The 25,963-nt window shown below is 40.3% G+C and overlaps 1 protein-coding gene across 27 annotated transcripts in view; it reads right to left on the reverse strand.

Annotated features, from left to right (window-relative positions):
* The window catches only part of MICAL3 (microtubule associated monooxygenase, calponin and LIM domain containing 3), a 227,890-nt gene that overhangs the window by 136,428 nt on the left and 65,499 nt on the right, over positions 1-25,963 (reverse strand). Inside the window, exon 1 of one of the 27 annotated variants that reach the window (XM_058190695.1) lies at positions 5,294-5,561. The exons of the other annotated variants lie outside the window; for them this stretch is intronic. The gene's annotated coding sequence lies outside the window, so the exon portion shown is untranslated. Of the gene's footprint in view, positions 1-5,293; positions 5,562-25,963 lie in introns of those variants that run through there. 27 annotated transcript variants of the gene reach the window in all.

Raw genomic sequence — 25,963 nt, forward strand, 5'->3', positions numbered from 1 at the left:
TTTTCATTTCACACATTATCCACACTCCTGTCTCACATTCTATCAGCCCAGATTCATTCTTGGTATCTGGCCTTTAAATAGGCAATTTGCCATGATATTTTTTGCACAAAAAAGAGGCGCAATGCATTTTTACAAGAAAAAGTTGATTGCGCACAATCTTCCTAAAGGAAATCGACCCTGACTGTTCTTTGGAAGGACAGACGCTGAAGCTGAAGCTCAAATGCTTTGGCCACGAAATGAGAAGAAAGGACTCCCCGGGAAAGATGGAAGGCAAAAAGAAAAGGACAGCAGAGGATGAGATGGTTAGATAGTGTCACTGACGAAATAAACATGAATTTGGGCAAAGTTCGGGAGACAGTTGAGAACAGGGGGGCCAGGCGTGCTTTGGTCCATGGGGTCGTGAAGAGTCAGACATGATTTAGTCACTAAACAACAACACACATAATTTTTTTGATTAGTGATTTGAATACTGGAAAACCATGCCCCTCCCCCATGCAACTGGCCCCTAAGCTGGCACTCTAAAAAGAGCTCTGAAAACTGGCTGCTTCCCCAGGGATTTGGTTAGAGTGGATTGTGGATCCCGTTTTTCTTAATGGCTGTTTTTTTATATATATAGCATTTGGTGGTGTTTTTCTTTTAAACTGAGTGGCACGGTCGCTTTTTTACTATGTATTGCCCAAAGTCATTGTGGAATTGAGTGGCCTAATTAATTAAAGAGTATTTTCCCCCTGAGTTGGTTTTAATTTATTTCCATTTAAATCAATTCCAGCCTGAATTCACCGTCTTCTCTATGGTTCCACCATGCTTTTATGCTTGCTTTACGAAAGTGATTATTTTCTATCCTGGCTCTTAATCAGTATGCCATGTATGAGCTTAAAAAAAATATAGAAATAAAGCTAGGTTCAAGCTGAGCTTGGCTCCTAGTGAATATATTTATTTTTTATTTTGTTTATTTATTTATTTATTTTATTTTATTTATCAAACATAACAGTATATATAAGTATAAGCATGAAATAGCCATACGAATTGGATATAATCAAAGGGAACATTAGGACGGGAACAGTAGGCACACTGGTGCTCTTATGCACGCCCCTTACAGACCTCTTAGGAATGGGGTGAGGTCAATAGTAGACAGTTTTTGGTTGAAGCTTTGGGGATTTTGGGAAGAGACCACAGAGTCAGGTAGTGCATTCCAGGCATTATATATGGACACAACCACGCAGTTTTCTTGGCAACAGTTCTAATGGTTGTTGTTTTTTTCCTGGGATATGTTTCAACTTCCTAGCCTACTCTTTAGCCAGGTATTCCCCAGAATCTTCCAAATGCTAAATAGGCCCAGTCCTGCTTATCTTTCAAGACCAGACATGGTCTGCCAGGTGATGCCATCGGCTGAGATAAAAGGCAACCAATTCTTTAATTTACCCAATCCCATCCAGGAGAGGGCAGTCAGACCTATATACAGGTAAAAGTAATAAGTATTAATTTCGCAGAGATCGAACCAAGTTCCGGTTACAGTAACAAACTGGACAATTTATTTATATGTATTACTCAATTCATACCCCATTTTTCTTTTTATTCCCATGCGAATAATAGAAAACACAATATATAAAACAGAACTAAAGTAATACAATTAAAATCAATGAATAAGGTAGCTGACAACTAAAAGCTTTGAGAAAGAGATGTATTTTCATTACCTTCCTAACTGATGACACAAGAGAAGCCAAAGAAAGTCTTTTAGGAAGCCTGCTCAAAAGCTTGAGAGCCATAAAGAAGAAGGCCCTTTCTTGTCTATCCCATAGATGAGCTTCTGGCACTGGGGACATTCTTCTGCCGGTGTCAGTAACCAGACAGTTCATAAAATGAGAAGTGGTCTGGAACAGCAGTCACCCACTGGTCCACAAGCAAATTTTGGTGGTCCGCAGAAAAATTATTTGCATTTTTTATATTGCACTAAGTCAGGGGTCCTCAAACTACGGCCCCTGGGACAGATACATGCAATGAACGTTTGTGTTGCTGCATAGAATCTCCCCCTTCGTGGTCCTTTTGTGTGAGTCGGAGTGGGGCAGAAATTCCAACTTGGGGTCTGCTTCAGCCTCCTGGTGTAGGACTTTGGGCAAAGGCTGGAGGGAAGTGCTGCTGGTGGCGAAGAGCCAGAGGGCCTTGTTCCTGTGGGACTGCATCATGGCCTGGAACTGGCTGACCATCTCAGCCCACTGAGCCTCCAGGCACCGATACCTGGCCTTGCACTCCCGCAGGTCTTCCCTCTGCTTGGAAAGCCTATACTCCTAGTCTTCAGTGAGGTGTTTCTGCTAAGCCTCCTTCTCGGTCAGATCCAATTTGAATTCAGCTGTTTTGCCAACTCTTTCTCATGGTGGCTGCTTAGCTCCAATAACTGCTTCCTGTTGGGGTACTAAGGAGCCTGGGCGGATAGGCGAGAAGGGGCTGGGAGAGGAGGGGCGAGCAGAGGTCGGCGAGGCGCCCCTCAACATGAGTGACATTGAGTTGACCACACCCACCCAGTTACATGATCACCTAGCCACGCCCACCCAGCTGGCCATTAGACAGATCGTATTAGTGGTCCGTGGGATTTAAAATTATGAATTTAGTGATCCCTGAGGTCTGAAAGATTGGTGACCCCTGGTCTGGAAGACAATCAGTCCCTAAACCATTTAGGACTTTATAGCTCAACACCCAACATCTTCAGTTGTGTTCAGCAAGCAGCGCTGATCTTTCAGTAAAGACATCATATGATCTCTGTATCTTGCACTAGTCAGCAATTTAATCCATGTAAAGAATATACAATAGCCAAGCCAGTTTGTAACTAAGATATGGGTAAATGTTAGCTAGTCCTACCAGTCCATAAGAGTTGCACTAGATGTTAAAAAAAAATACTCCCCACCATGAACTACAACCTGCAAAGTATGACTTCAGAATATTCTCACACTACAAATCTACTTATTTATTTATTTATTTATTTTATTTATTTATTAATCACATTTATATACCGCCCTATCTCCCGAAGGACTCAGGGCGGTTCACAGGCAAGTAAAAACATATAAATACAAATTAAAATAACAATTAAAAAACTTATTCTAAAAGGCCGAATTATTAAAAAGCAGTATAAATAATAAAACCCATTAAAAACCAATATAAATTTAAAATCTAATCCAGTCCTGCACGGATGAATAAATGTGTTTTAAGCTCGCGACGGAAGGTTCAGAGGTCCGGAAGTTGACGGAGTCCTGGGGGGAGTTCGTTCCAGAGGGTGGGAGCCCCCACAGAGAAGGCCCTTCCCCTGGGTGTCGCCAGACGACACTGCCTAGCTGACGGCACCCTGAGGAGTCCCTCTCTGTGAGAGCGCACGGGTCGGTGAGAGGTATTCGGTAGCAGTAGGCGGTCCCATAAGTAACCCGGCCCTATGCCATGGAGCGCTTTAAAGGTGGTTACCAAAACCTTGAAGCGCACCCGGAAGGCCACAGGTAGCCAGTGCAGTCTGCGCAGGATAGGTGTCACACGGGAGCCACGAGGGGCTCCCTCTATCACCCGCGCAGCCGCATTCTGGACTAACTGCAGCCTCCGGATGCCCTTCAAGGGGAGCCCCATGTAGAGAGCATTGCAGTAATCCAGACGAGACGTCACGAGGGCGTGAGTGACCATGCATAGGGCATCCCGATCTAGAAAGGGGCGCAACTGGCGCACCAGGCGAACCTGGTAGAAAGCTCTCCTGGAGACGGCCGTCAAATGATCTTCAAAAGACAGCCGTTCATCCAGGAGGACGCCCAAGTTGCGCACCCTCTCCTTTGGGGGAAGTGCAGATCCATCCAGAACAAGCTTAGTTCCCATCATCTTTTCTCTTACTAACAGCACCAATGTCTTCCTTTAGTTTCAAGCTTGTCCTTTCCCAACCAGTTCATTTTCACAATTAGGCAATGATCAAGAATACATTCAATCTTAAAGACCTGGCTTTCCCCTCAAGTGTTGGGGAGATTAGACAATGGATATGTTTGCCTGGACTGGCACAGATTTCTGTTTTTACTTTTCTAAATGTTTTATGTTTTGAGTGTATTTTATAGTTGTTAAAAATGATTGTATTGGGAGCCGCCCAGAGTTGTCTGAAATATGGGCAGCCATATAAATATTTTTAAATAAAACAAACAAATGTATGTTTTCCAACTTTCGTTAGAACTGATTCCCCCCACCGCCCACCAGCCAGGTCTCTTCAATACTTGGCAAATCAATGCTTTCATCCAGCATTGAGTTCTGGATGTTTTATGGGCAATTGACCTGACATTAAAAAGCAGGAACTGAAGTCTGAAGGGTTCATTGTATCACCTATGTTTCCTTGGTGAAAGTCAATCTGAAGGGATAAGGGGGCCAACCACTAGCCCATCCTATTCCCTGCAACAACCACATTACAATCTCTAATTCTCTCTCTCTTTGCCAGCTCTTACTCCACCAGATAAGTGCACTAACATACCAGGAATCAAAATACTTGCATTTTATTGTGCTAAGAGCCTGACTCCATTAAAAGATCCCGAGCCCCATCATAGTGAGGGATAACAACATTACCATTTTAGGCAACTTTAAAAGCATTTAAGGCATCTCTGTATTCCTTATAACAACTGGACTTAGTGCAAGAGAAATGAGACTGGCAAATATTGACTTGATTTGAACAGTACATTAAGGCATGGCTTATTAACTATAGTTTATTGAATCAATCACAACTTGCCACGATGACAGCAATTGCAAACTGTGGCTTACGTGATTAGATTCTCATATAATATTAACCCAAAACAAAACATATGGCATGAAGACCAAGATTCATCTGGGAACTATCGACTTCCCTAAGGCCACCTGTTTAAATTAGAAAGGTGAAACCTCAAGAAAATAAGGTGTAATTAACTCATTTTCTCCAGCTGCATATTCAGCGCACAATTCAAGTATATTGTGATGATTAGGCTAATTGCCATTATCTCATTCCTTAAAGCACTCATAGGTTAAACCCATAAAGCAACCAGAACTGCACGATCCTCAGAATACATCTTGAAGACCGAGCGATAGCATCTCTCCCACTTTTGTTTATTCCAGTTTTGGATGATTAAATCCACCCCACACCAAATCAATTATCTAAACATCCATCCGGCTCTGTTCCCGTAATTTTTTATTATTATTATTTTAAAGAAAAAGCAATGCCCTCATGGAAACCAGAAGATCAAGCAAAGCAATTAGGAACAAATTTGCTAGGCTTTTTGCATTCAACGCTCCACACTCTTTTAAGTCAACCACACTTTACCACGTCTCCTCAGTGGTGGGAAAGACCAAGAATTCCAGTACACAAATCTTGTTTTGTTAGGTTGGTGCTGTATCAATCCTCCCCTGTCTTGCCAAGGCAGATTACGAGGCTTTGTTAGCCGGGTTAACAAAACAAATTATTTTCCCATGAAGCACTCTCGTAGGACTGGCAAGGGCCATGCAGTTTCTCTTTGGAAATTGCTTGCTGCAATTTCTTGTGCAAACAGCACTCTATAGAAGCCCTGACCTAGATTCGGCAAAAGTAACAGCTGATTATGACCAGAGTTTCTGCTTCAGAGGACAGTTACCAGTGTTCGTGCACTGTTCAAGCACTTAAAAATAGCAACTGGGCAGCATGTTCTCCTCCCAGCTTGGATACCTGACTCCGACTTGAGGCTAGAAGTAACTTTCATTCACAGGGACACCAGACCAGTGGTGAAATCTGAACCATTTTGCCACCGGTTTGCTGGCCATGGATGCGCAGTGAGCACCAAATGCGTGGTGTGTGCGCATGTGCATTCCGCACCAAATGTGCAGAAAAAGAAGGCTTGGGAAGGTAAATATAACAGCGGGGGTGGGGAAACAGCTGTGCCACGCAATTTAGATTCACTAGAAAGCAGGATTTCCTGCTTTCTAGCGATTTTAAATCATGCGGCACAGCTGATCGTCGGAAATACCGGTAGTTTTTATCACTACCGGTTCGCCCGAACCGGTATGAACCGGTAGGATTTTACTGCTGCACCAGACCTGTCTATAAGCTAGACAAAGAACTAAAACTTTAGAACTGGGAGCTAATAAAATCCTATTAGGAAATCAGTTTTGTCAGGAGGTGGTAACAAGATTAGAAGTGTGGCTGTTCCTGCCTGCAGGCATCTCCACGAATGCATCATCTGCCCTTGGAACCACCTGCAGATCCAAGCTAGGACACCTCCGCATTCCAGAGTTTGTGGAAGGCTTGTTGGAAGTGGAATGGGTTTTGCAGGTTAAGAAACTTAAAAGGGAGTTAGGAATTTTAGTTAAAACAGCCAAACCTCATTCCTGGCAAAGATAAGAGTGTAAGAGTAAGGAACAAGAACAGCTCTTTAATGGACTTCCAATTTTTTTCCCCTCGCAACATCAAACCAAGGATTTTATGGAGATGAGTAAATAGGCTGGAATCCATTCCACCTGCAATCTTTACATATGCATGGGGCAAAGAAGAAAGTCGAGAGATAAAAGGTTAACTTAAGTGAAAATGCTAAATTGTATTATTTCATTATTTATTAAGCTAGCTTTCTAGAGACTTGCACATAAATGCAGGCAGTTCTTATCAGCAACCCACAATTAGGACTTGCAACTATATAATTAAGCAATGAGGTTGTTAAGTGGAAAATCACATGACCTTGATTGTGCTTCCTTTCCTCTCTCCCCACCCCTCACCTCCCCATTTGAAATATTCGCCCTTCCTGAACTGGGATAATTAGCAAAAAAGGAAATTAATATTTCTATTCGCATTCATTGGAGAGAAAGAGATTACAAAAGAACAAGCAGGTCCACAATGGAAAACATGCTGGGTTGTCTGCATGGTGCCCTTGGGCCTGTCGGCTGCACCATACTCTTTTCATGTGTATTCCCCATTGTGTGCCTACATACTCTCTTGTAATCCCTTCTTCTCCAATTTCTCCACTCTGCAAGGGGGGGGGGAAGGAACGCAACAGGACAGGCAAAGGACGACCTATACTAACTATAGGTAGTAGTCTTCAGCTTATGACCACAATTGAGCCTCAAATTTCTGTTGCTAAGTGAGACAGTTAAGTGAATTTTGCCCCATTTTACGATCTTTCTTGCCACAGTTGCTAAGTAAATCCCAGTAGTAGTTAAATTAGTAATATGGACTTTGCTTGTCAGAAAGTTGCAAAAGAGGATCACATGATCCTGGGACACGGGTCATAAATATGTGTCAGTTGTCAAATCTCTGAATTTTGAGCACATGGCCATGGGGCTGCTGGAAGTGTGAAAAAAGGTCATAATGTCACTTTTCAGTGCTGTTGTAACTTTCAACAGTCACTGAACAAACTGTTGTAAATCGAAGACCCCTAGCAACAGGGGGCAGGATTTAACAACTCTGATAGACTCAGTCCTTCAATCTGAACAGGCGAGTGCAACCCATTCCTGGCTGCTGTCTCCACCAATATGGAGAACGGAGGATTTCTCATTCACAAGAATATACAGCCCATACTATATCTTGCTCGGGCTTGTCTTTTGAAGAACATGGCCTGGGATTTTTGCAAAGCCCTGTGGCCTGAGATTTTTGTAATTGGATTGTCAGAATTAAAACTGAAGACTGCCTACAAAACACATTGTATCACTATCTCTCTATTGTATGCTTTAACGTGGATGGTTGCCTCAGTTTGGATATCCTAAATCAGGGATATCAAACTCGCAGCCCACAGGCCGGATGCATCACAGGCTGGCCACATCCACGCCCGATTTAGCGGATGGGGAAAAAAGTCACGATACATCACGTGACAACGCCGTGATGACGCGAGTTTGACCCCCCTGGCCTAAATGGTTCCTTCCAATTCTATATATCTATAGAGTTTCCTCTGCCTGAGCTGGGTTGACCATATTATCTATGTTTGATTCTCTTTGGGGAAGGTTTCTAAAGAGAAGCAAGATGTCAGCCACTTCCCTTTCAACTTTTTCTTTAGATTTATAACATCCACTCTATATATACATCACCACTGCTTTACAATATGTCAACTTCAGGAAGATGACTTTAAAATGCCAATTTTTTGCTATAGGGTTTCGCAAGTTGATTCTCTTGCCTCGATACACAGAAAATGCATCGGATATTATAATAATGGAAGGTTATAGCTCTGAATCGGTGCACTGCTGTTCTTTTCAGAGTTCAGTTTAAGTACTTATTATGTGTAGCCTGTACTTACATCTGTGGATGCCTAAGCAAGCAGGGTGAATAAAAAAAATGAACCAGTCTGTAGTAGAATCTAGCTTACACTTTAAAAACAAGTCCGTGTTCTTTCTTTTTTTAAAAAAAAATGTCTGAATCAGGCGGTTGATTATAGTACAGGCTAATTCCCTACAAAATTGTAGCTAAAATGGAGATAATGTTACTTTATTTTCCATAAAAGTAAAATTTTGTACTTCTGCAAACCGTTTTTGAAGAGTTGTAAAGAATCTTTCATCATATGTTTATGCCTTCCTATACAATTCACTTGATCCACATACATACGAATTGGGGTCGGGTATATAAATACATGAGTAAAGAACTTGATTGGAAGAAGTTTTGGCACTGAGTATTATTCTGCTCTTGAAGCACAAGTAATCCTCACTTACCAATCATCTCATTCAGTGACTGCTGAGAGTTATGACACTGCTGAAAATATAACTCTACAACCATTTATGATGTTCTCAATGTCCCTTAGTCATGTGGTTGCCACTATACAGGTAGTCCTTGACTTAGAACAGTTCATTTAGTGACCGTTCAGTTACAAAGGCACTGAAAAAAAGTGACAGGACCGTTTTTCACAGTTCACAGCATCCCCATGGTCACGTGATCAAAATTTGGATGCTCGGCAACGTCGAGCAAAGTCAACGGAGAAGCCAGATTCATTTATCAACTGTACTACTAACTTAACAACTGCAGGGATCCACTTAATAACTGTGGCAAGAAAGATCGTAAAAATGGGGCAAAATTCATTTAATAAATGTTTCTCTTAGTAACAGAAATTTTGGGATCAATTGTGGTCATAAGTTGAGGACTACCTGTATTTAGCTACTCGGCTGCCTCAGGGAAAATAGACATTCTCTACACTGAGATCTGCAATATCAATAAAGCTGCAAATAATGGTCTATCATGTACATTAAGATATGATCAACCTCATGGGCTGAAGGCCTTCTTTGTTTTGTGGCAAATCTGGATCTCTACTCACTGAGATCCACTACTTGAATGGGCAAAAGCATTCCCTTATTCCTAAATACAACACACAGGCACAATACAAATACAACTGACACAGAACATTGCTTTCTGCCACATCAAACTCTTGTCTAGTCATCCCAGAAGTGTCCACTCTAGTCCCAGTTCTTAAATTCTTCCCACAAAATTTGCTTCCTGATTCTTTGACACTGAGTTGTTGGAAACTGTAATGAGATTATTTTATTTTTAGTGAAAAGCACGCATTCTCTTACTGTGTAAGAAATCTAACCGGGACATGCCTGTTGATGGTTTTAAGGTCAACGGCCCATTTAACAGTGCCCATTTATCAGTTTCAGCTGACAGAGTGTATTATTATCTTTTATTATACACACTGTAATAAAAATCCTACGAGGTATGTATTCTTTGGTCAACTATATCCATGAGTAACCTAAGCAGTTCAGTGAGCCTAGAGCAGAAGTGTGACTAGGGACTATATATAGTATTCAAGCAAGCTTACAAACGATTAAGCTGAAAGGATGGTTATAAACCATAACAGTTAAAAGAACTTTTGAGGACTGACAAATATGGAAAGTTCACCGAGCAGTTCCTGGTGGAAAAATAAGAGCAACCAATCACATGGCAATTAAAAAAAAAGTCACGAGCCTTAAAATAATTCAAAAAGCTTAAATCAGGAATTGTAGGATAGCATAACTTCCTAAATGCTGATTATAAATTAAAGGGTAAAAATGTGTATTGCTAAGTACAATATAATACAGAGATAATCTACAATATTTCTGCAGTACAGTTAGTCCAAAAGACCCAAATAGGTCAAGAAAAGAGGCAAATGGTTTATTACAGTACATGGGTATTATCCATGAACTTATTTCCTGAGGGGGTGTTATTCATTTTCAAACAACAATCTACAATTGGTTCAACTGAGAAACAGTAAGTGGTTCAAAGTCACCCGCTGTTCGCAGGCAAATGGATGGTAATAGTTATTGCTAGAGGATATAGTCTTGTATTGCTCGTTTTATTGATTGTATTTTTATTGATCAATAATTGAAATAAACTCTAATCTTTCTGTCAACGATCTCAATAACCAAATGAAAATTTCAGTCACATTGTCCTTGTCTGAATTCAACATCTTAACATTTACACTCCCGGATTAAAAGTAGAATATTTGCAAGTCTTTCTCGGAAGTATAATCCAACATCAATTCCAGGATTTGAAAGTTGTACTGTTTAACTTGGAACTATAGCAGATTCAAGTAATTAAGGTCTCTGACATGATTGTATGAAGCTCTTTGGAAGGACAGAAAAATAGCTAATAAGAAATTATTCTTATGCAATAGATAGATAAGATAGATAGATAGATAGATAGATAGATAGATAGATAGATAGATAGATAGATAGATAGATAGATAGATAGATAGATAGATAGATAGATGAATCACAGCCAAACCCTACTGAGGATTTTTGTCTGCAAATCTTGCTGAAGTTATTTTAAGGGAAAACCATGTCAAAAATCACATAGAGCCATCTAAAATGCTCAAGAAGAATATGTTCAATAATCCCAACAAAAATCTTCCATACTACGATATTAATAGTTCATAAAATAATGACCATGTTTATCTGTGATGTTAAAATACCTGATTTCCAGTGAGTAAGTCACATTATTTCCTATTTTTAAAAGGTACAGATGGGATAAGCCTCTGATTGACAGAGAAAGATCTGAGAACTACATTACCAAGATATTATTAAAATCTGATTCTGTGTTCTGAAAACTACCAATCTCATACACATCAGCAGACAGAAGACTCCATAAAATAAGAGGCAAACATATGGAGAATCATCACATAAAGTGCCACTACGTGGAAGAGCTTGCTGGCAGTTTACACCAAGGAGCTTTGATGTTTGACCAAATTAAACAAATAAAACAAAACAGCAAGAGGGAAGATAAGCAATAGGCAGACAGTCATTAAAGATTCTGTGAACATGGGCAAAAAAAAAAAAAGGTATATACTTTCTTAATGCTCAGATCTGATTCTTAATCGTACAATTTCAGCTGAAAGTTCCCGCTTTGCCTTCAGCTTTAATTGAAGGAGCTTGTGAAGTTTTCTCTTACAGGGCAACTAAGAACAATTAAGATAGAGCTTACCAAATTACAGTATTGGATGAAACAAAGAAAATATTTATGCTATGAATCAAGAATTTTCTTAAGCTTAAGAAATGAAACACGGAGCAAAGGGAGAAAAACAAACTGGCATTTTTTCAGAGTTTAGACGTATTTTGGAAGGCTCACACACACACACACACTCCGCCTGATAGCTCATAAACAAGCAATCTCCAAAAGGCAGTCTTGTTCAACATGACTCTCGAAGTCTTCTTAAATACTTCCCTATTGTTTTCTTGGCAGCTTTATGGAAGTGCTTTGCCACCGTCAGGGTTGTTTTATATTCTAGTCTGTATCCTTTGGAGGTCTTCTTTCTAAATATTAACCAACTACACCTAATTTTCCTTAGCCTTTTCAGAGTGGCCAAATTCAGCTAGGGTTGTCATCTAAAGGTAAAGGTAAAGGTAAAGGTTCCCCTCATGCATATGTGCTAGTCGTTCCCGACTCTAGGGGGCAGTGCTCATCTCCGTTTCAAAGCCAAAGAGCCAACGCTGTCCGAAGATCTCTCCGTGGTCATGTGGCCAGCATGACTAAATGCCAAAGGCGCATAGAACGCTGTTACTTTCCCACCAAAGGTGGTCCCTATTTTTCTACTTGCATTTTTTACGTGCTTTCAAACTGCTCGGGTGGTGTGTAACAGAGCTCACCCCATTAGGTGGCACTAGGAATTCGAATCGCTGACCTGCTGACCTTCCGATCGACAAGCTCTGCATCTTAGCCACTGAGCCACCGCATCCCATTTTAGGGCTGTCATCTAGCAGGAGTTAATTTTAAGCTAAGTGTTTAAAAGGAAATTAAAGCTACAAAGGAAACCTGCTAATAGTAAATTTAATGACTATTAAAACAACATAAAAGTCACAAGTTATGTGAAAATCAATAATGTGATTCACTGAATGAAAGATGGACTGTTTTTCTGGTCTTTAGAGGCAACAAAAAATACCTATTCGTGGATTGGAAGCCACATATAGAAACATCTGCTAAGTGAGGCAGACAAGCTCACACAGAGCTCTTCTTCATTTATTGTCAGCTGCACAGTACAGGTAGAGAATTCCCATTTTTGCTTTTTTTTTTAAATTAATTCATATCTTTTTTGATTGGGATCTGAACTACAGTACCTCCCCACCCCAATGTTATTTTCTGAGCAAAAGCTGAATTCAAAATTGTTATGTGCTTAGATTAGGGCTGTCAAACTCCCAGCCCGCGGGCCGGATGTGTCACGCGCTGGCCATGTCCACGCCCGTTTTAGCGAAGGGGAAAAAGGTCACAATACATTACAGGACGCCGCCATGACAACGTGAGTTTGACACCCCTGGCCTAGATAGTCTAGAACAGGGGTATCAAACTCGATTTCATTGAGGGCTGCATCGGGGTTACGTTTGACCTTGGGGGGACCAGGGGGCGTAGCCAACCTAACATCACTCATGTCGGGAGCGCCTGTGGAGGCCCAAGCACTATGCCAGCCAAAAACAGAGCTCGTGGGGGGGGGAGGGACAGACGGGTCTTGAGATCTGTCTGGTTCGGTTCTGCAACCCAACAAGAAAGACACAGACTTCAGAGGATAATTAGAACTGCAGAAAAAAATAATTGCTACCAACCTACCTTCCATTGAGGACCTGTATATTGCACGAGTCAAGAAGAGGGACGTGAAAATATTTACAGATCCCTCACATCCAGGATATAAACTGTTTCAACTCCTACCCTCAAAATGACGCTATAGAGCACTGCACAACAGAACAACTAGACACAAGAACAGTTTTTTCCCGAAGGCCATCACTCTGCTAAACAAATAATTCCATCAACACTGTCAAACTATTTACTAAATCTGCACTACTATTAATCTTCTCATAGTTCCATCACCAATCTCTTTCCACTTATGACTGTATGACTGTAACTTTGTTGCTGGCAATCCTTATGATTTAAAATAGAATAGAATAGCCAAGTGTGATTGGACACACAAGGAATTTGTCTTAGTGCATATGCTCTCAGTGTACATAAAAAAGATATGTTCATCAAGGTACAAGGTACAACATTTATATATATACAATATAAATATAAATACATTTATATTGATATATTGACCATCAATTGTGTTGTAAATGTTGTACCTTGATGAACATATCTTTTCTTTTATGTACACTGAGAGCAAATGCACCAAGACAAATTCCTTGTGTGTCCAACCATACTTGGCCAATAAAAAATTCTATTCTATTCTATTCTATTCTATTCTATTCTATTCTATTCTATTCTATTCTATTCTATTCTAGACATTTAAGTTTATACTATAATAATATTTTTTTTAAAAAGATACAGGTTTCCCCTATCCAGTCCTGTCCAACTTTAGAGGGAAGAGCTCATCTCTGTTTTGTAGCCAAAGGAGCCGGTGTTGTCTGAAGTGGTCATGTGGCCACCATAATGAGATGCCAAGGGGCACAAAATACAGCTATACATGATCTTAAACATTGAGGGAATTGCTTCCTTACAAGTAGATGTAACTTTTGAAAATAAGCACACACGTTGTATTAATACCAGTGATCAACTAGGCTTCTAACAAACCTGAATACAAAACTCAAATTACGGCTTGTTCGAAGTGGAATAAGGCACAACTGAGATCACATACTGTATTATGGTAGCTGCTCCTGCTCAAAGTAGCTCTGCTTGGAGAACCACCAAGATTCAAAATTCATTATTCATTTTCCAAGTTTGTCCAATTCAGTAACTGCCAAATCAGGGAAACAAAAGGAGGAAGGCAGAATGCAAGCTTGTGCCTAAACCCCCTTTTGAGGGGATCCTGGAGATAAATGTTGAGCTTTCTGATGGAAAGGAAACACTATTGTCTTTCCCTCTCTACTCCAGACTGTTAGCCTTCTCCAATAAGGAAGTGCCCATAAGGTCAAAAATACTCAACCAGGAGGAATGTCAAAATAAATACTAAGCCAGTCAGTCAGGAAATTGCTATCAAACACCTCCAAGAAGATCTGCCTTATTTTTACCTTCTAGAATATATTCAACACAAAATGCAATGAACTGACCAAACCATCTAAAAACACTTCAGCAATAACTATTAATTTGGAGAGTACATCCATGTACAGTAACAGCCAATGTTATTCTTAGTGTTTTGAAAATATATTCTTAGGAGTTAAAATTAGGAATGACAAATCTGAGGCAACTTTTAAAATTGGTGTGACAAGAGTTGTAAATTATCTCCACTTCAGCAGAAGGTATTCCAGAAATTCGGTAATAGTTCTTTCACTATTGTTTTTCCACTCCAAATCGATGGAGCCATCACATTACGGATTTTATGAAGAATTGTGGCAATAAACACAGTAACTATATAAAATGTTTGTTCCAGATAGTTTGCAGCAGTCCAAGGTTCATTAGAAGTTAAACAGGTTCATTTTATCTTTATATACAGTATGAAATTATGTGAATAGAGAAATTTATATGAATACTTGGGATCAACTCTAGTAGATATTCATAGAGCTTCATTGAAAAGTGTTACCAACTACCAAAAAAAGGCACACATTTGGCCAAGTTTTATCACCAAAAAAGCAGCTGGAAGACCCCCTTATAATGACCTTTGGCCAACTGACTGACAAGGACAACTAGAGCGATTGTGACTTTTCACAGACAGAAGAGCAGAGGTGAATATGCAAAAGGCAATGTGTCAGCCGGTAGCAGGGAGTGGCATGAAACTAGGATGGTACTTCCTGTCAAACTTTTTAACCCCTACCTCCAATTCACAATAAGAACCAAAACTTTACTATGTCACTTCTGTTAGGTACCAATATGGACTTGCAAAACAACTGAAATAGAAATTGAAGATGGGTTTGGCCCCCATGCAAAAAAAATGCATCACTTTTCATTTGACTTCTCAGAATAGGTTATATAGGAATGGAGAAAAACAGAAGCATAATGGTCTTAAGAAAAGAACAGGCTGAACTCTTCCTCATGCAGAGAATAAATTCTGGACTGCTCCTTTTTATCGCAGAAGGCTGTCTCACCACTGACTAATGGAGTGGAAAAACAGAGTCTTTGGCTTAGGTACCAAAACAGCCATGAGAAGTCCATCTGAATGGTTTCCTTCAAAGTCATGCTAGGCAGACATTCCTCATCTTTAGAGCTACTGCCGGTCATTGAAGGACTGTTTTTCTGCATTTCTCTTACTACCTGTTTCAACTTTTTAAAACTCACTTTGGATATTCCTATTATTGCCCTTTAACGGCCAACTAAATCTACAGTACATCTTCTTTGGCTCTGAGAAACTTTATTGTAGAACTTCTTAGCCAGGATGTTTTAATGTAATTAAAAACAGAACACGAATACTTTCTCATAGGAAACAAAATATGAAAAACTAACACGAAAATTCTTTCAATAGAATCCAAAAGTCAACCTTATTGAACAAAATCACAAATCTTTCTAATCCAGGGGTCTCCGACCTTGGTCCCTTTAAGACTTGTGGACTTCAACTCCCAGAGTTCCTCAGCCAGCTTTGCTGGCTGAGGGAGTCTGGGAGTTGAAGTCCACAAGTCTTAAAGGGACCAAGGTTGGAGACCCCTGTTCTAATCCAAGATCTGGGAGAAAAGCTAGGTCTTTAGGCTTTACAGTGGGCAAGATAGGGCTATCCATAGTTCAAGAAATCGTATTCCATAGAGTAGGTCCAGCAACAGAGAAGCCACAATGACCAGGTTCCATAAGAAGACATTGTTTAAAAAACAGGATTTGGCACTTGTTACTGAGCAGGCAGGCCTGACTGGGAACATGCTGTCTTCCAAATAATCTGGCCCAATGCCATAATGGGCTGTAAAGGTGATAATCAGTTTCTTAAATTGCACCTGTGGGAACCAATGTAGCTCATAGAAGTGGCAATGGAGCATGCCAAGGTGGCAAAGGGGCCTGCGCCAGTAATTGATCTCTGGAGGGCCAGGGATAGGGGTTGTTCCTCTGCCCTGGTCCTATTAGACCTCTCAGCGGCTTTCGATACCATCGACCATGGTATCCTGCTGCGCCGGTTGGGGGGATTGGGAGTGGGAGGCACCGTTTACCGGTGGTTCTCCTCCTATCTCTCCGACCGGCCGCAGTCGGTGTTGACAGGGGGGCAGAGGTCGTCCCCGAGGCGCCTCACTTGTGGGGTGCCGCAGGGGTCGATTCTCTCGCCCCTTCTGTTTAACATCTACATGAAACCGCTGGGTGAGATCATCAGTGGTTTCGGTGTGAAGTATCAGCTGTATGCGGATGATACTCAGCTGTACCTTTCTACACCGAACCACCCCAACGAAGCTATCGAAGTGCTGTCCCGGTGTCTGGAGGCCGTACGGGTCTGGATGGGGAGAAACAGGCTCAAGCTCAATCCCGCCAAGACAGAGTGGCTGTGGATGCCGGCATCCCGGTACAGTCAGCTAAATCCGCGGCTGAACATCGGTGGCGAGTCATTGGCCCCGATGGAGAGGGTCCGCAACTTAGGCGTCCTCCTGGATGAACGGCTGTCTCTAGAAGAGCATTTGACGGCCGTCTCCAGGAGAGCGTTCTACCAGGTTCGCCTGGTACACCAGTTGCGCCCCTTTCTGGACCGGGATGCCCTATCCACGGTTACTCACGCACTCGTGACGTCTCGCCTGGATTACTGCAATGCTCTCTACATGGGGCTCCCCTTGAGGGGCATCGCGAGGCTACAGTTAGTCAGAATGCAGCTGCGCGGGTGATAGATGGAGCCCCTCGTGGCTCCCATATGACACCTATCCTGCGCAGACTGCACTGGCTTCCTGTGGCCTTCTGGGTGCGCTTCAAGGTTTTGGTGACCACCTTTAAAGCGCTCCATGGCATTGGGCCGGGTTATTTACGGGACCGCCTACTGCGACCGAATACCTCCCACCGTCCGTGCGCTCTCACAGAGGGTCTCCTCAGGGTGCCGTCAGCGAGGCAATGTCGTCTGGCGACACCCAGGAAGGGCCTTCTCTGTGGGGCTCCCACCCTCTGGAACGATCTACCCCCGGACTTCGTCAGCTTCGGACCTTGGACCTTCCGTGGGCTTAAAACATACTTATTTAATTGTGCAGGACTGAGCTAGATTTTAAATTTTGGGTTTTAAATTGGGTTTTATTTCTATTTTTAATTGGACGGGCTTTAGAATAAGTTTTTTAAATGTTTTATATTGTATTTATATTCTATTTATCTGTTTTTAGTGCCTGTAAACCGCCCTGAGTCCCTTGGGAGATAGGGCGGTATATAAATACGATTAAATAAATAAATAAATAAATAAATAAATAAATAAATAAATAAATAAATAAATAATTGTGTTACTGGATTCAGGACCACGTTCAACTTTCATGTGATCTTCAAAGGCAATCCCAAATAGAGTTATCTGAATCAGAGGTCTCCAACCTTGGCAACTTCAAGACTTGTAGACTTCAACTCCCAGAATTCCTCAGCCAGCTTTGCTTTGCCGGCTGAGGAATTCTGGGAGTTGAAGTCCACAAGTCTTAAAGTAGCCAAGGTTAGAGATCCCTGATCTGAATAACACCAGACAAAAGGTGACCAAGGCATGAGTGACTCCAAGGCCCATTGTTACAGAAAAGAGTACAAGATGGATTTCTACAAAGAACACAGCCACTACCTGTTCTTAAAGCAGGATCTATAAGTCTAAGAAGACAAGTGGATTAGCCATCAGCTCTATCTGGGGATGAATATTAGAACTAGAGAAAGAAAAGCTCCAGATTCAGAGGTCTCAAACTGTGTTGTTCTTCTGGAGTTGACTGACTTCCATAACAGACCTTGAAAGCCTCCCTAAATACTTTCTGAAACCCAGTATAATTCATGAGGTGCTTGGAAAGGATCAATCTATGGGTCCTTCCACCCCATGGTGGTGAACTGGTATAGAGGAATTCAACAATGACTGGACAAGCACTCCCTTAGCTTGGGAGAAAGGAGTGATACAAAATTCCTGGATGAATTTAACATATAACCTGGGATCACAACTGATGGCATACTTGAAACTTAGGTAGACCCAATCCTGAGAGGGGAATTCCACCCTCTATGCCCAAGAAGGCCTCAATAGTACATGCTAGATTGATTTTCTCATTGATAATATGATCATGGATGAGAAAAGCCTAATTATTAGCTGATCTATAACAAGATTAATTAGGGCAGATTTCAGAATGGAATCTGTAGATACTTAACCCTAAGTGTTTTCCTGATAGATAACTCCAAAATCTATCTTTCTATCTCTACCTACCTACCTACCCATCCATCTTCTATCTAAATTATGACATGTAAACTGTACATTATTTTGTTAAATTAGCAATAGCGTTAAATATTCTAGAAATTGTATTAATCCAAAACAGGTTTGTAAGTAATTTCAGTTGCAATTAAGCCTCAATGAAACTTCAGCTTTACATCTAAATTGTTTGTGACATTGAAGCATTATCCAGTTAAAATATGCTCAGATGGTTATGGAGTTTTAATCTATATATTTGTCCCACTAATCTTTAATTCAGTATTCAAACAGATCATCTTAAAAAAAAATGGCTGCAGAACCCTGTCAGAACCTGTTAAGAATAAATCAAACATCTTATTATGCAACTCAAGCAATAAATTCTGTTAAGAAGGAAACTCTCCTTTTAAAGTAACAAGCAAACAAAATCCCTGTTCACCACATTTAATTTTGAACACGAGGATTCACATGCCCATTTAATGTAAACCAAAGTATATCAAGATATACTCTGAATGATGAGAATGATGGGCACTTGTTAAAACTAAACAACAAATCATCAATGAAGAAATCTTCCCAACTATATATCTTTGTCCAGGATTTATGGTGGGTTGTTGTTTTTTTAACTGCTTGAATACGTTTTATTATCTCCACTGCTTCTATGAATACTGTTGCAGCCAGTTACTAAAACACAAAATGATTTTTTTTTATTGCTACACACAATACATTCATTGCAAGGGTATCCGAAAGGATATGCAACCCTTTGAAGGAAAGGGACAAAGTGACTGTAAAGGAAAGAAAATAAGGTAATTTTTTTAAATAAAGGAATAAAAGTTAAGGTTTAATGTATGTCAATTTCATGTCTTCAACTTTTTCAGCAGGTCATCCAAAGGAAATTTAAAAAGCAAGGGAAGTCAGTTGAACAATGCCTTGCTTGGAGGAGGGGAAATCTGTCAGACCTGGTAGATGGGAATAAAGATATATTCTTGTTAGTGTGGATGTTTTTTTACACAGTAAAACGTAGGCCATCTGTGCCGCGCTGTCTCTCCCGAGGTGAAGTTAAGCCACCGAGGGACTAAAGATAGCTCAGTGATTATATGTTTGCTGGGGAGCAGAGTATGAAATGTTGGCCAGCAAGCTAAATGCAAATGCTCCAACAGCTTATGTGGACTTCTCTAAAATCCAAAATGTGCCAATATCCACATCCTTAGCAGTACATGACTCTTCTTCCCAAGTCTCCATCATCATCACAAATAATCCACCTTTTGAATTTTTTATAAAGTTGTCTTAGAATTTTAAAATGTTCAATCCTAAATTATTCTGATTTTAATGTTTGATTAAATTCTACGCTTCTCAGAGCCTCTCTCCGAGGGAGATGGGTGGTTAGGAAGTATGAAATATAAACAAACAAATACCTACCTGTATACATACAGTGGTACCTTGGTACTTAACTGCTTTGAAACTCATTGAATTTGGTACTCGATGCATTTTGACATGAAAATTTTGTCCTGATGTTTGGGACAAACACGCTAGAACTTGTCAGTGTCAGCTGTCTAGTGGCTCACTAAATTATTTCTTATGGGAAAATTTTGTTTGATACTCATCGTTTTTAGTACTCATTGCGCCTCCCAGAACCAATTAACGATGAATACTGAGGCACCATTGTACTACAATCGGGAAAAATCTGCCTCTACAGCACCTGAGAATTCTCTTATTACAGCTTCTTGATATTGAATGCTAGATAATCCTTGAAATAGGTTGCAATCACTAGATTTCTCCTGGGCAGCACACAAACTTATGGTTTCTGCTTCTAAGTATGGCATTTTGTATCCCAATACTCTAGCTGAGCCATGTCATTTTTTTCCCAAGCAAATTGTAGTGGACCGGCTAATGTAGTCAGGTAATGTCTATCAATGGAAGTTAATTCTTAAAATTGCTCCTGGAAGCCAAACCTTTTTGGAATGTTATGAACACAAAGACAACAATGCTGAAGACAGTGTGACCCAGATGGTCATGGTTAGGCAAGCCTCCAGACAGTTATTTCTTTTGGGAATAGTTAAACAAATGACCCACCGCCGACCAGTAAGACTCCACCCTCAGTCCCGCAAACAACAGTTCATAGATTACCCAGCCAGGCCCCAACGCAAAAGTCCAGACATAAGGGCAGTTTCAAAGGCAAAGTCTTCAAAGCTAGGACAAGATAAGAATAGCCCTCAAAGCAAGGCAAAAGGCCTGAGTCAAAGCTGGGAGAGTGTAATCTGAAAACAAACACTTGTTCCTGGCAAAAGCCCCTCCTCACGACGTCTCCCTAAATACTATTTCCCAGGTGAGCTTTGTGAGGAGGGGAGGGGCGCCCTCCTCCCAAGTAGTCAGGCCACCCTGCGCTGACGACACTCCTCTCCATTCTCCGCACTCGGGGATCGGCTGGGGGAGGAAGTTGCTCGTCTCGCGAGCTCTTCTGCTCCGTTGCCTGCCCTTTCCTTCTCCTCCCTCCTCCCTTGGTCATCCTGCACCCATTCTTCCTCCCAGGACCCAGGACTGCCTCCTCCTCCTCCTCCTCCTCCGATCGTTCCTCCTGGACCATAGAGAGTCCATCAGTCCCGGCTCCATCTCCTCCTCCTCGGACCCCGGCTCTGATGGGGACATGACACTGTGGCTGGATGAGTTTGGGGTATATATGGATAACAGAAAGTGTTGTTCTTTGGAATCATACTGAAAAAGATATAGAAGCTGTACTTTTAAAGCATCTGAGATACAATCAGATATGATAGTAGAAAAACTAACCTTTCCAAATATTAAACTATGCTTTCAGCTAAGCTCAATAAGTATACATCTACACGAACCACATATTGAAAGAATTTAAGAATATTTCTTGCCAAAGAGATAATGAGATAAGTCTATTGTAGAATTTTCCTTCGATGGGGGAAATAGGAGAAAAGGCCATTCCTTATCTGATGCTCATCAGATATATTCTACTGGATGATGGCTTCTGATGATGGGAACGGTGCTCCAACATCTATGGATAGTGCAAGATTGATAAGGCTGTTGAAGCAGCAGGGCTGTGGCTGGGTTACAACTTGTCGAGCCAAACTATTGTTTTCTATATTTACTTAAAACATTACTAGGCTAATAGAAAATTCCATAGCAGGCTGCATGCAGTACTGCATATGTTATATTAGGAGTCTTGTATAAACTAACAGCCAGTTGCTGTAATGAAAAGCAGCAACTAAAAACTCAAATTGCAATGTGAAATTACAAAGTCCCACTATGACGTTATACAAATGGAAATGACTTAAGAAAAAATGTTTTAATTTAATGTTGCATTAAGTTAATGCTACTTTATTTATGTAATGCAATGTTTTAGAGTGAACATTTCCAAATAAGACCTGGACAGTTGGTTTGAGAATTCAGTAATGGGTTACAGGCCACAGGTTTGAAGTCAGGAGTAGCCTCGTAGCACTTTTTCCAACTCATTAAAAGGTAGCAGCTTTCATGAGCTGCAGCTCACTTTATAAGGTGAAGTGAGACTAGATTGATGTAGAATTTCATTTGGAATGCTTCATAAATACATATTTTAATAACATTTGTCAACTGGAAAGTGTGCTTTTAGACTCCTTCTCATTTTTTTTTGCTACCATAAATGACCAAAGCTCTCCTCTTACAAAGCCATTTGTTTGAAAGCTAAGAAAGTGTTATCAATTAGACAAAATTATGGTTTAGAGACCCACTTTAGGCAAACAGGCGTGCCGGTTTAGTCAGGAGGCCAAATTACAATGAGATGCCCTCAACACTGGAACTGATTTGATATCTGAATCAACTTACACTCAACAGATACTAAGGTATGGAGTAAACAAGGTTAGATAACAGCAGATTATTTTCTCTTGAGCAAAGGTTATAAGGACTGTGAATCTCTCTATTAAATTCCTATTTTCCTTCCTATTTATCTCAACTATTAACTGATAGCAAGGATGATAAATTTAAAAAAATTCATTGAGTTTATATAAAACAAAGATTAAATAAAAATGCATAAAGCCATAGAACAGCATTTTACTTTCTATGTAGCATCCAAGTTTTAAGTTTGGCTTATATGTGAATTTTTATTTATTTTTTTATTTGCATTTATATCCCGCCCTTCTCCGAAGACTCAGGGCGGCTTACACTATGTTAAGCAATGCTTTGTTGGAACAAGAGTCAGCAATAGGGATGTGTAATATATAATGAATATATATTCCTTCATTACACATTACACATTACATATAGCTATAACTCTGAATACATAGATTGATCAACGTGAAAATGTGCAGAACCATTTCGCTTAATTTACTTCATAATACATCCAGGAAAGGCTAAAGGAGGAAGGCAGGACAAAAAGCAGTGAAAAGCAAACACTCAACCCTAAATTAAAATTATGCTTGATGAATCCCAAACAAAAAAGTAAAAAGGGGGGGGGCAGAATAGAGAACAGATTCTCTCCTCATCCTACCTATTTTTATATATTGGCACAAGGGCAGCATTCAGGGCCAAGTTTGTGAACATAATGGCCAAAGCTTCTGCTTTGGCAAAATTCATTTCTATTCCTGGGCAGCCAAATCCTATCTGAAAATTCTTGGCAGAGATAAAAGGAAAACCAGCTCATTAGCTCTCTGCTAATGTTGCTCTTGCTTTCCACCTGCTCTTGTGCTCTGCCCTCGGTTACCTAGATTCTGTATTGATCCCCTGAACCCTGGCCTTGGAGAGATAAATTTTAACCCAGTGCAAATCCAGATTCTGTGCTTCCAATCTTACCAGAGCCAGTCTCATGCATGGCATTCTCCAGGCAAGAGCCCAGATTTCTTTTCACCTTAAGGCAAGTTTTGCTAGTACAGGGAAATCAGAGATAAGTATAGTAGCTGGACCTGTTTACACAATGGAAATAAAACTCAGATCTATTTTAGTTCTGTGCCTTTCTGCCAGTGTGGCTGTGGCTTATAACTATCTTTGAGTTAAACCCTTCTAGTGTTACCTTTTTATTACTATAGATCAGGGTTTCTCCGTCTTGGCAGCTTGAAGATGCATGGATTTCAACTCTTAGAATTCACCAGCCAACATGGCTGACTGAGGAATTCCGGGAGTTGAAGTCCACACATCTTCAAGCTGCCAAGATTGAGAAACACTGATCTATAGTAATGAACAGGTAACACTAGAACTAGTGACTCCCATTGTCCTGCTACCTCAACAATCCTCTTTAGGCACAGAATAGATCTAAGATATGGAATGGACTTTATAGATTATTTCAGTGTTTTGTCCAGGGTAAGACATGTGCTTAAATATTCATCTATTAAAGTTTATAAAATTATTCACCCTTTTGGGAACTAGTTTTGTCTTCCAAGATATTTACGTATCTCTCGCAATAAGTCTCCCTCTTTTGATCATCAAGACTGAGCAAAAGGTACTTTCCAGAGATCTGAAAACCTAGGCAGAGTCACAGCAGAAAACATGGCTTTCCCAACAAGACTGTTCCAAGTTCTCCAAGATTTGTAGGACATTGCCAGCACTTTAACAGAATAACAGAGTTGGAAGGGGCCTTGGAGGTCTTCTAGTCCAACTCCCTTGCACAAGAAGAAAGCCTTATACCATTTCAGACAAATGGTTGTCTAATCTCTTCTTAAAAACCTCTAATGTTGGAAGAACCCACAACTTCTAGAGGCATATCCTTTGAATTATTCTCAATGAAATTATTGTACCAGGCAAATCACATACCCGCAACAACCAATCCATCCTACAGGTCTCAATGATTACTTCCATTCAATGCAGAATTCCGAATGGGTTTAATTCTCTGAGAACTCCTAAAGTATGCCCACACCTCCTAGAATTCGCTATAGCAGATTAGGAACATATCCCTATTAATAGGGTGTGTTAGTCTAATATCAGCAGGCAGATATGTTTAAGCATTTCTCTAAAATCAGAATATCCAAGCTCAGAGTTAAGATTTGAGAGTAGATCCAGCTGTGAAAATGAATCATGAGAGCTGCCCCATCATTCACTGAAGATCAATTCTCTATTTCTTGATTGAGTGTACGATTAATGATCATCTCTTTCTCATTTGGATATGAGTTGTTTTAATTTGTTGCTGGAATTGGGTATGTCTAGTTTTATTAAAAGATGAACTAGGGGTCACAGGATAGCCGTATTCCAATATCTAAGGGGTTTCCACAAAGAAGAGGGAGTCAACCTATTCTCCAGAACAAGGCAGAACAAGAAGTAATGGATAGGCAGAAGGCAGAACAAGAAGTAATGGATAGAAACTAATCAAAGAGAGAAGCAACCTAGAACTAAGGAGGAATTTCCTAACATTGAGAACAATTAATCAGTGGAACAACTTGCCTCCAGAAGTTGTGAATGCTCCAACACTGGAAGTTTTTAAGAAGAAATTAGATAACCATTTGTCTGAAATAGTATAAGGCTTCCTGCCTGAGCAGAGGGTTGGACTAGAAGACTTCCAAGGTCCCTTCCAACTCTGTTACTCTGTTAATTTCATCCACTCCATTACCAACATCAGGCTCTAACATAGAAGGTATTTGCTATTCTAATATACCATCTTTTTTTTTCTAGGATTTCAAGACAGAGTACTTTGAGGGTCCCTCTTTATTTTATATCCTCACAACAATCATCTTATGATAGGTTAGGCTGAGAGAGAATGATTAGCTCAAAGTCAGTTAATGAGTTCTTTGGCTATATGGGGACTGGAATCTGCAATTTCTGGTCCAAGGCCAATGCATTAACCCTACACAATATTGTTCGTGGACAACTTTCATGAATTTAGAAGGATAGAAGAAAGAGAGAGGAAAATAATGCGAATAGAATAGAATAGAATAGAATAGAATAGAATAGAATAGAATAGAATAGAATAGAATAGAATAGAATAGAATTTTTATTGGCCAAGTGTGATTGGACACACAAGGAATTTGTCTTGGTGCATATGCTCTCAGTGTACATAAAAGAAAAGACACCTTCATCAAGGTACAACACTTGCAACACTTAATGATAGTAATAGGGTACAAATTTAACATTTAATGATACAACACTTAATGATAGTCATTGGGTACAATAAGCAATCAGGAAACAATCAATATCAATATAAATCATAAGGATACAAGCAACAAAGTTACAGTCATAAGTGAAAGGAGATGGGGTGATGGGAACGATGAGAAGATTAATAGTAGTGCAGATTTAGTAAATAGTTTGACAGTGTTGAGGGAATTATTTGTTTAGCAGAGTGATGGCATTCGGGGGAAAACTGTTTTATTTTGTAACATATGTAGGAGGGAAGACATCTTGACAGCATTGTTTCTTGCAACTGTTATGTGGGATGAGATAGCATCCATTTTGATGTACAAAAG

This window comes from Ahaetulla prasina, chromosome 7 (assembly GCF_028640845.1).
Source record: "Ahaetulla prasina isolate Xishuangbanna chromosome 7, ASM2864084v1, whole genome shotgun sequence".
NCBI lineage: Eukaryota > Metazoa > Chordata > Lepidosauria > Squamata > Colubridae > Ahaetulla > Ahaetulla prasina.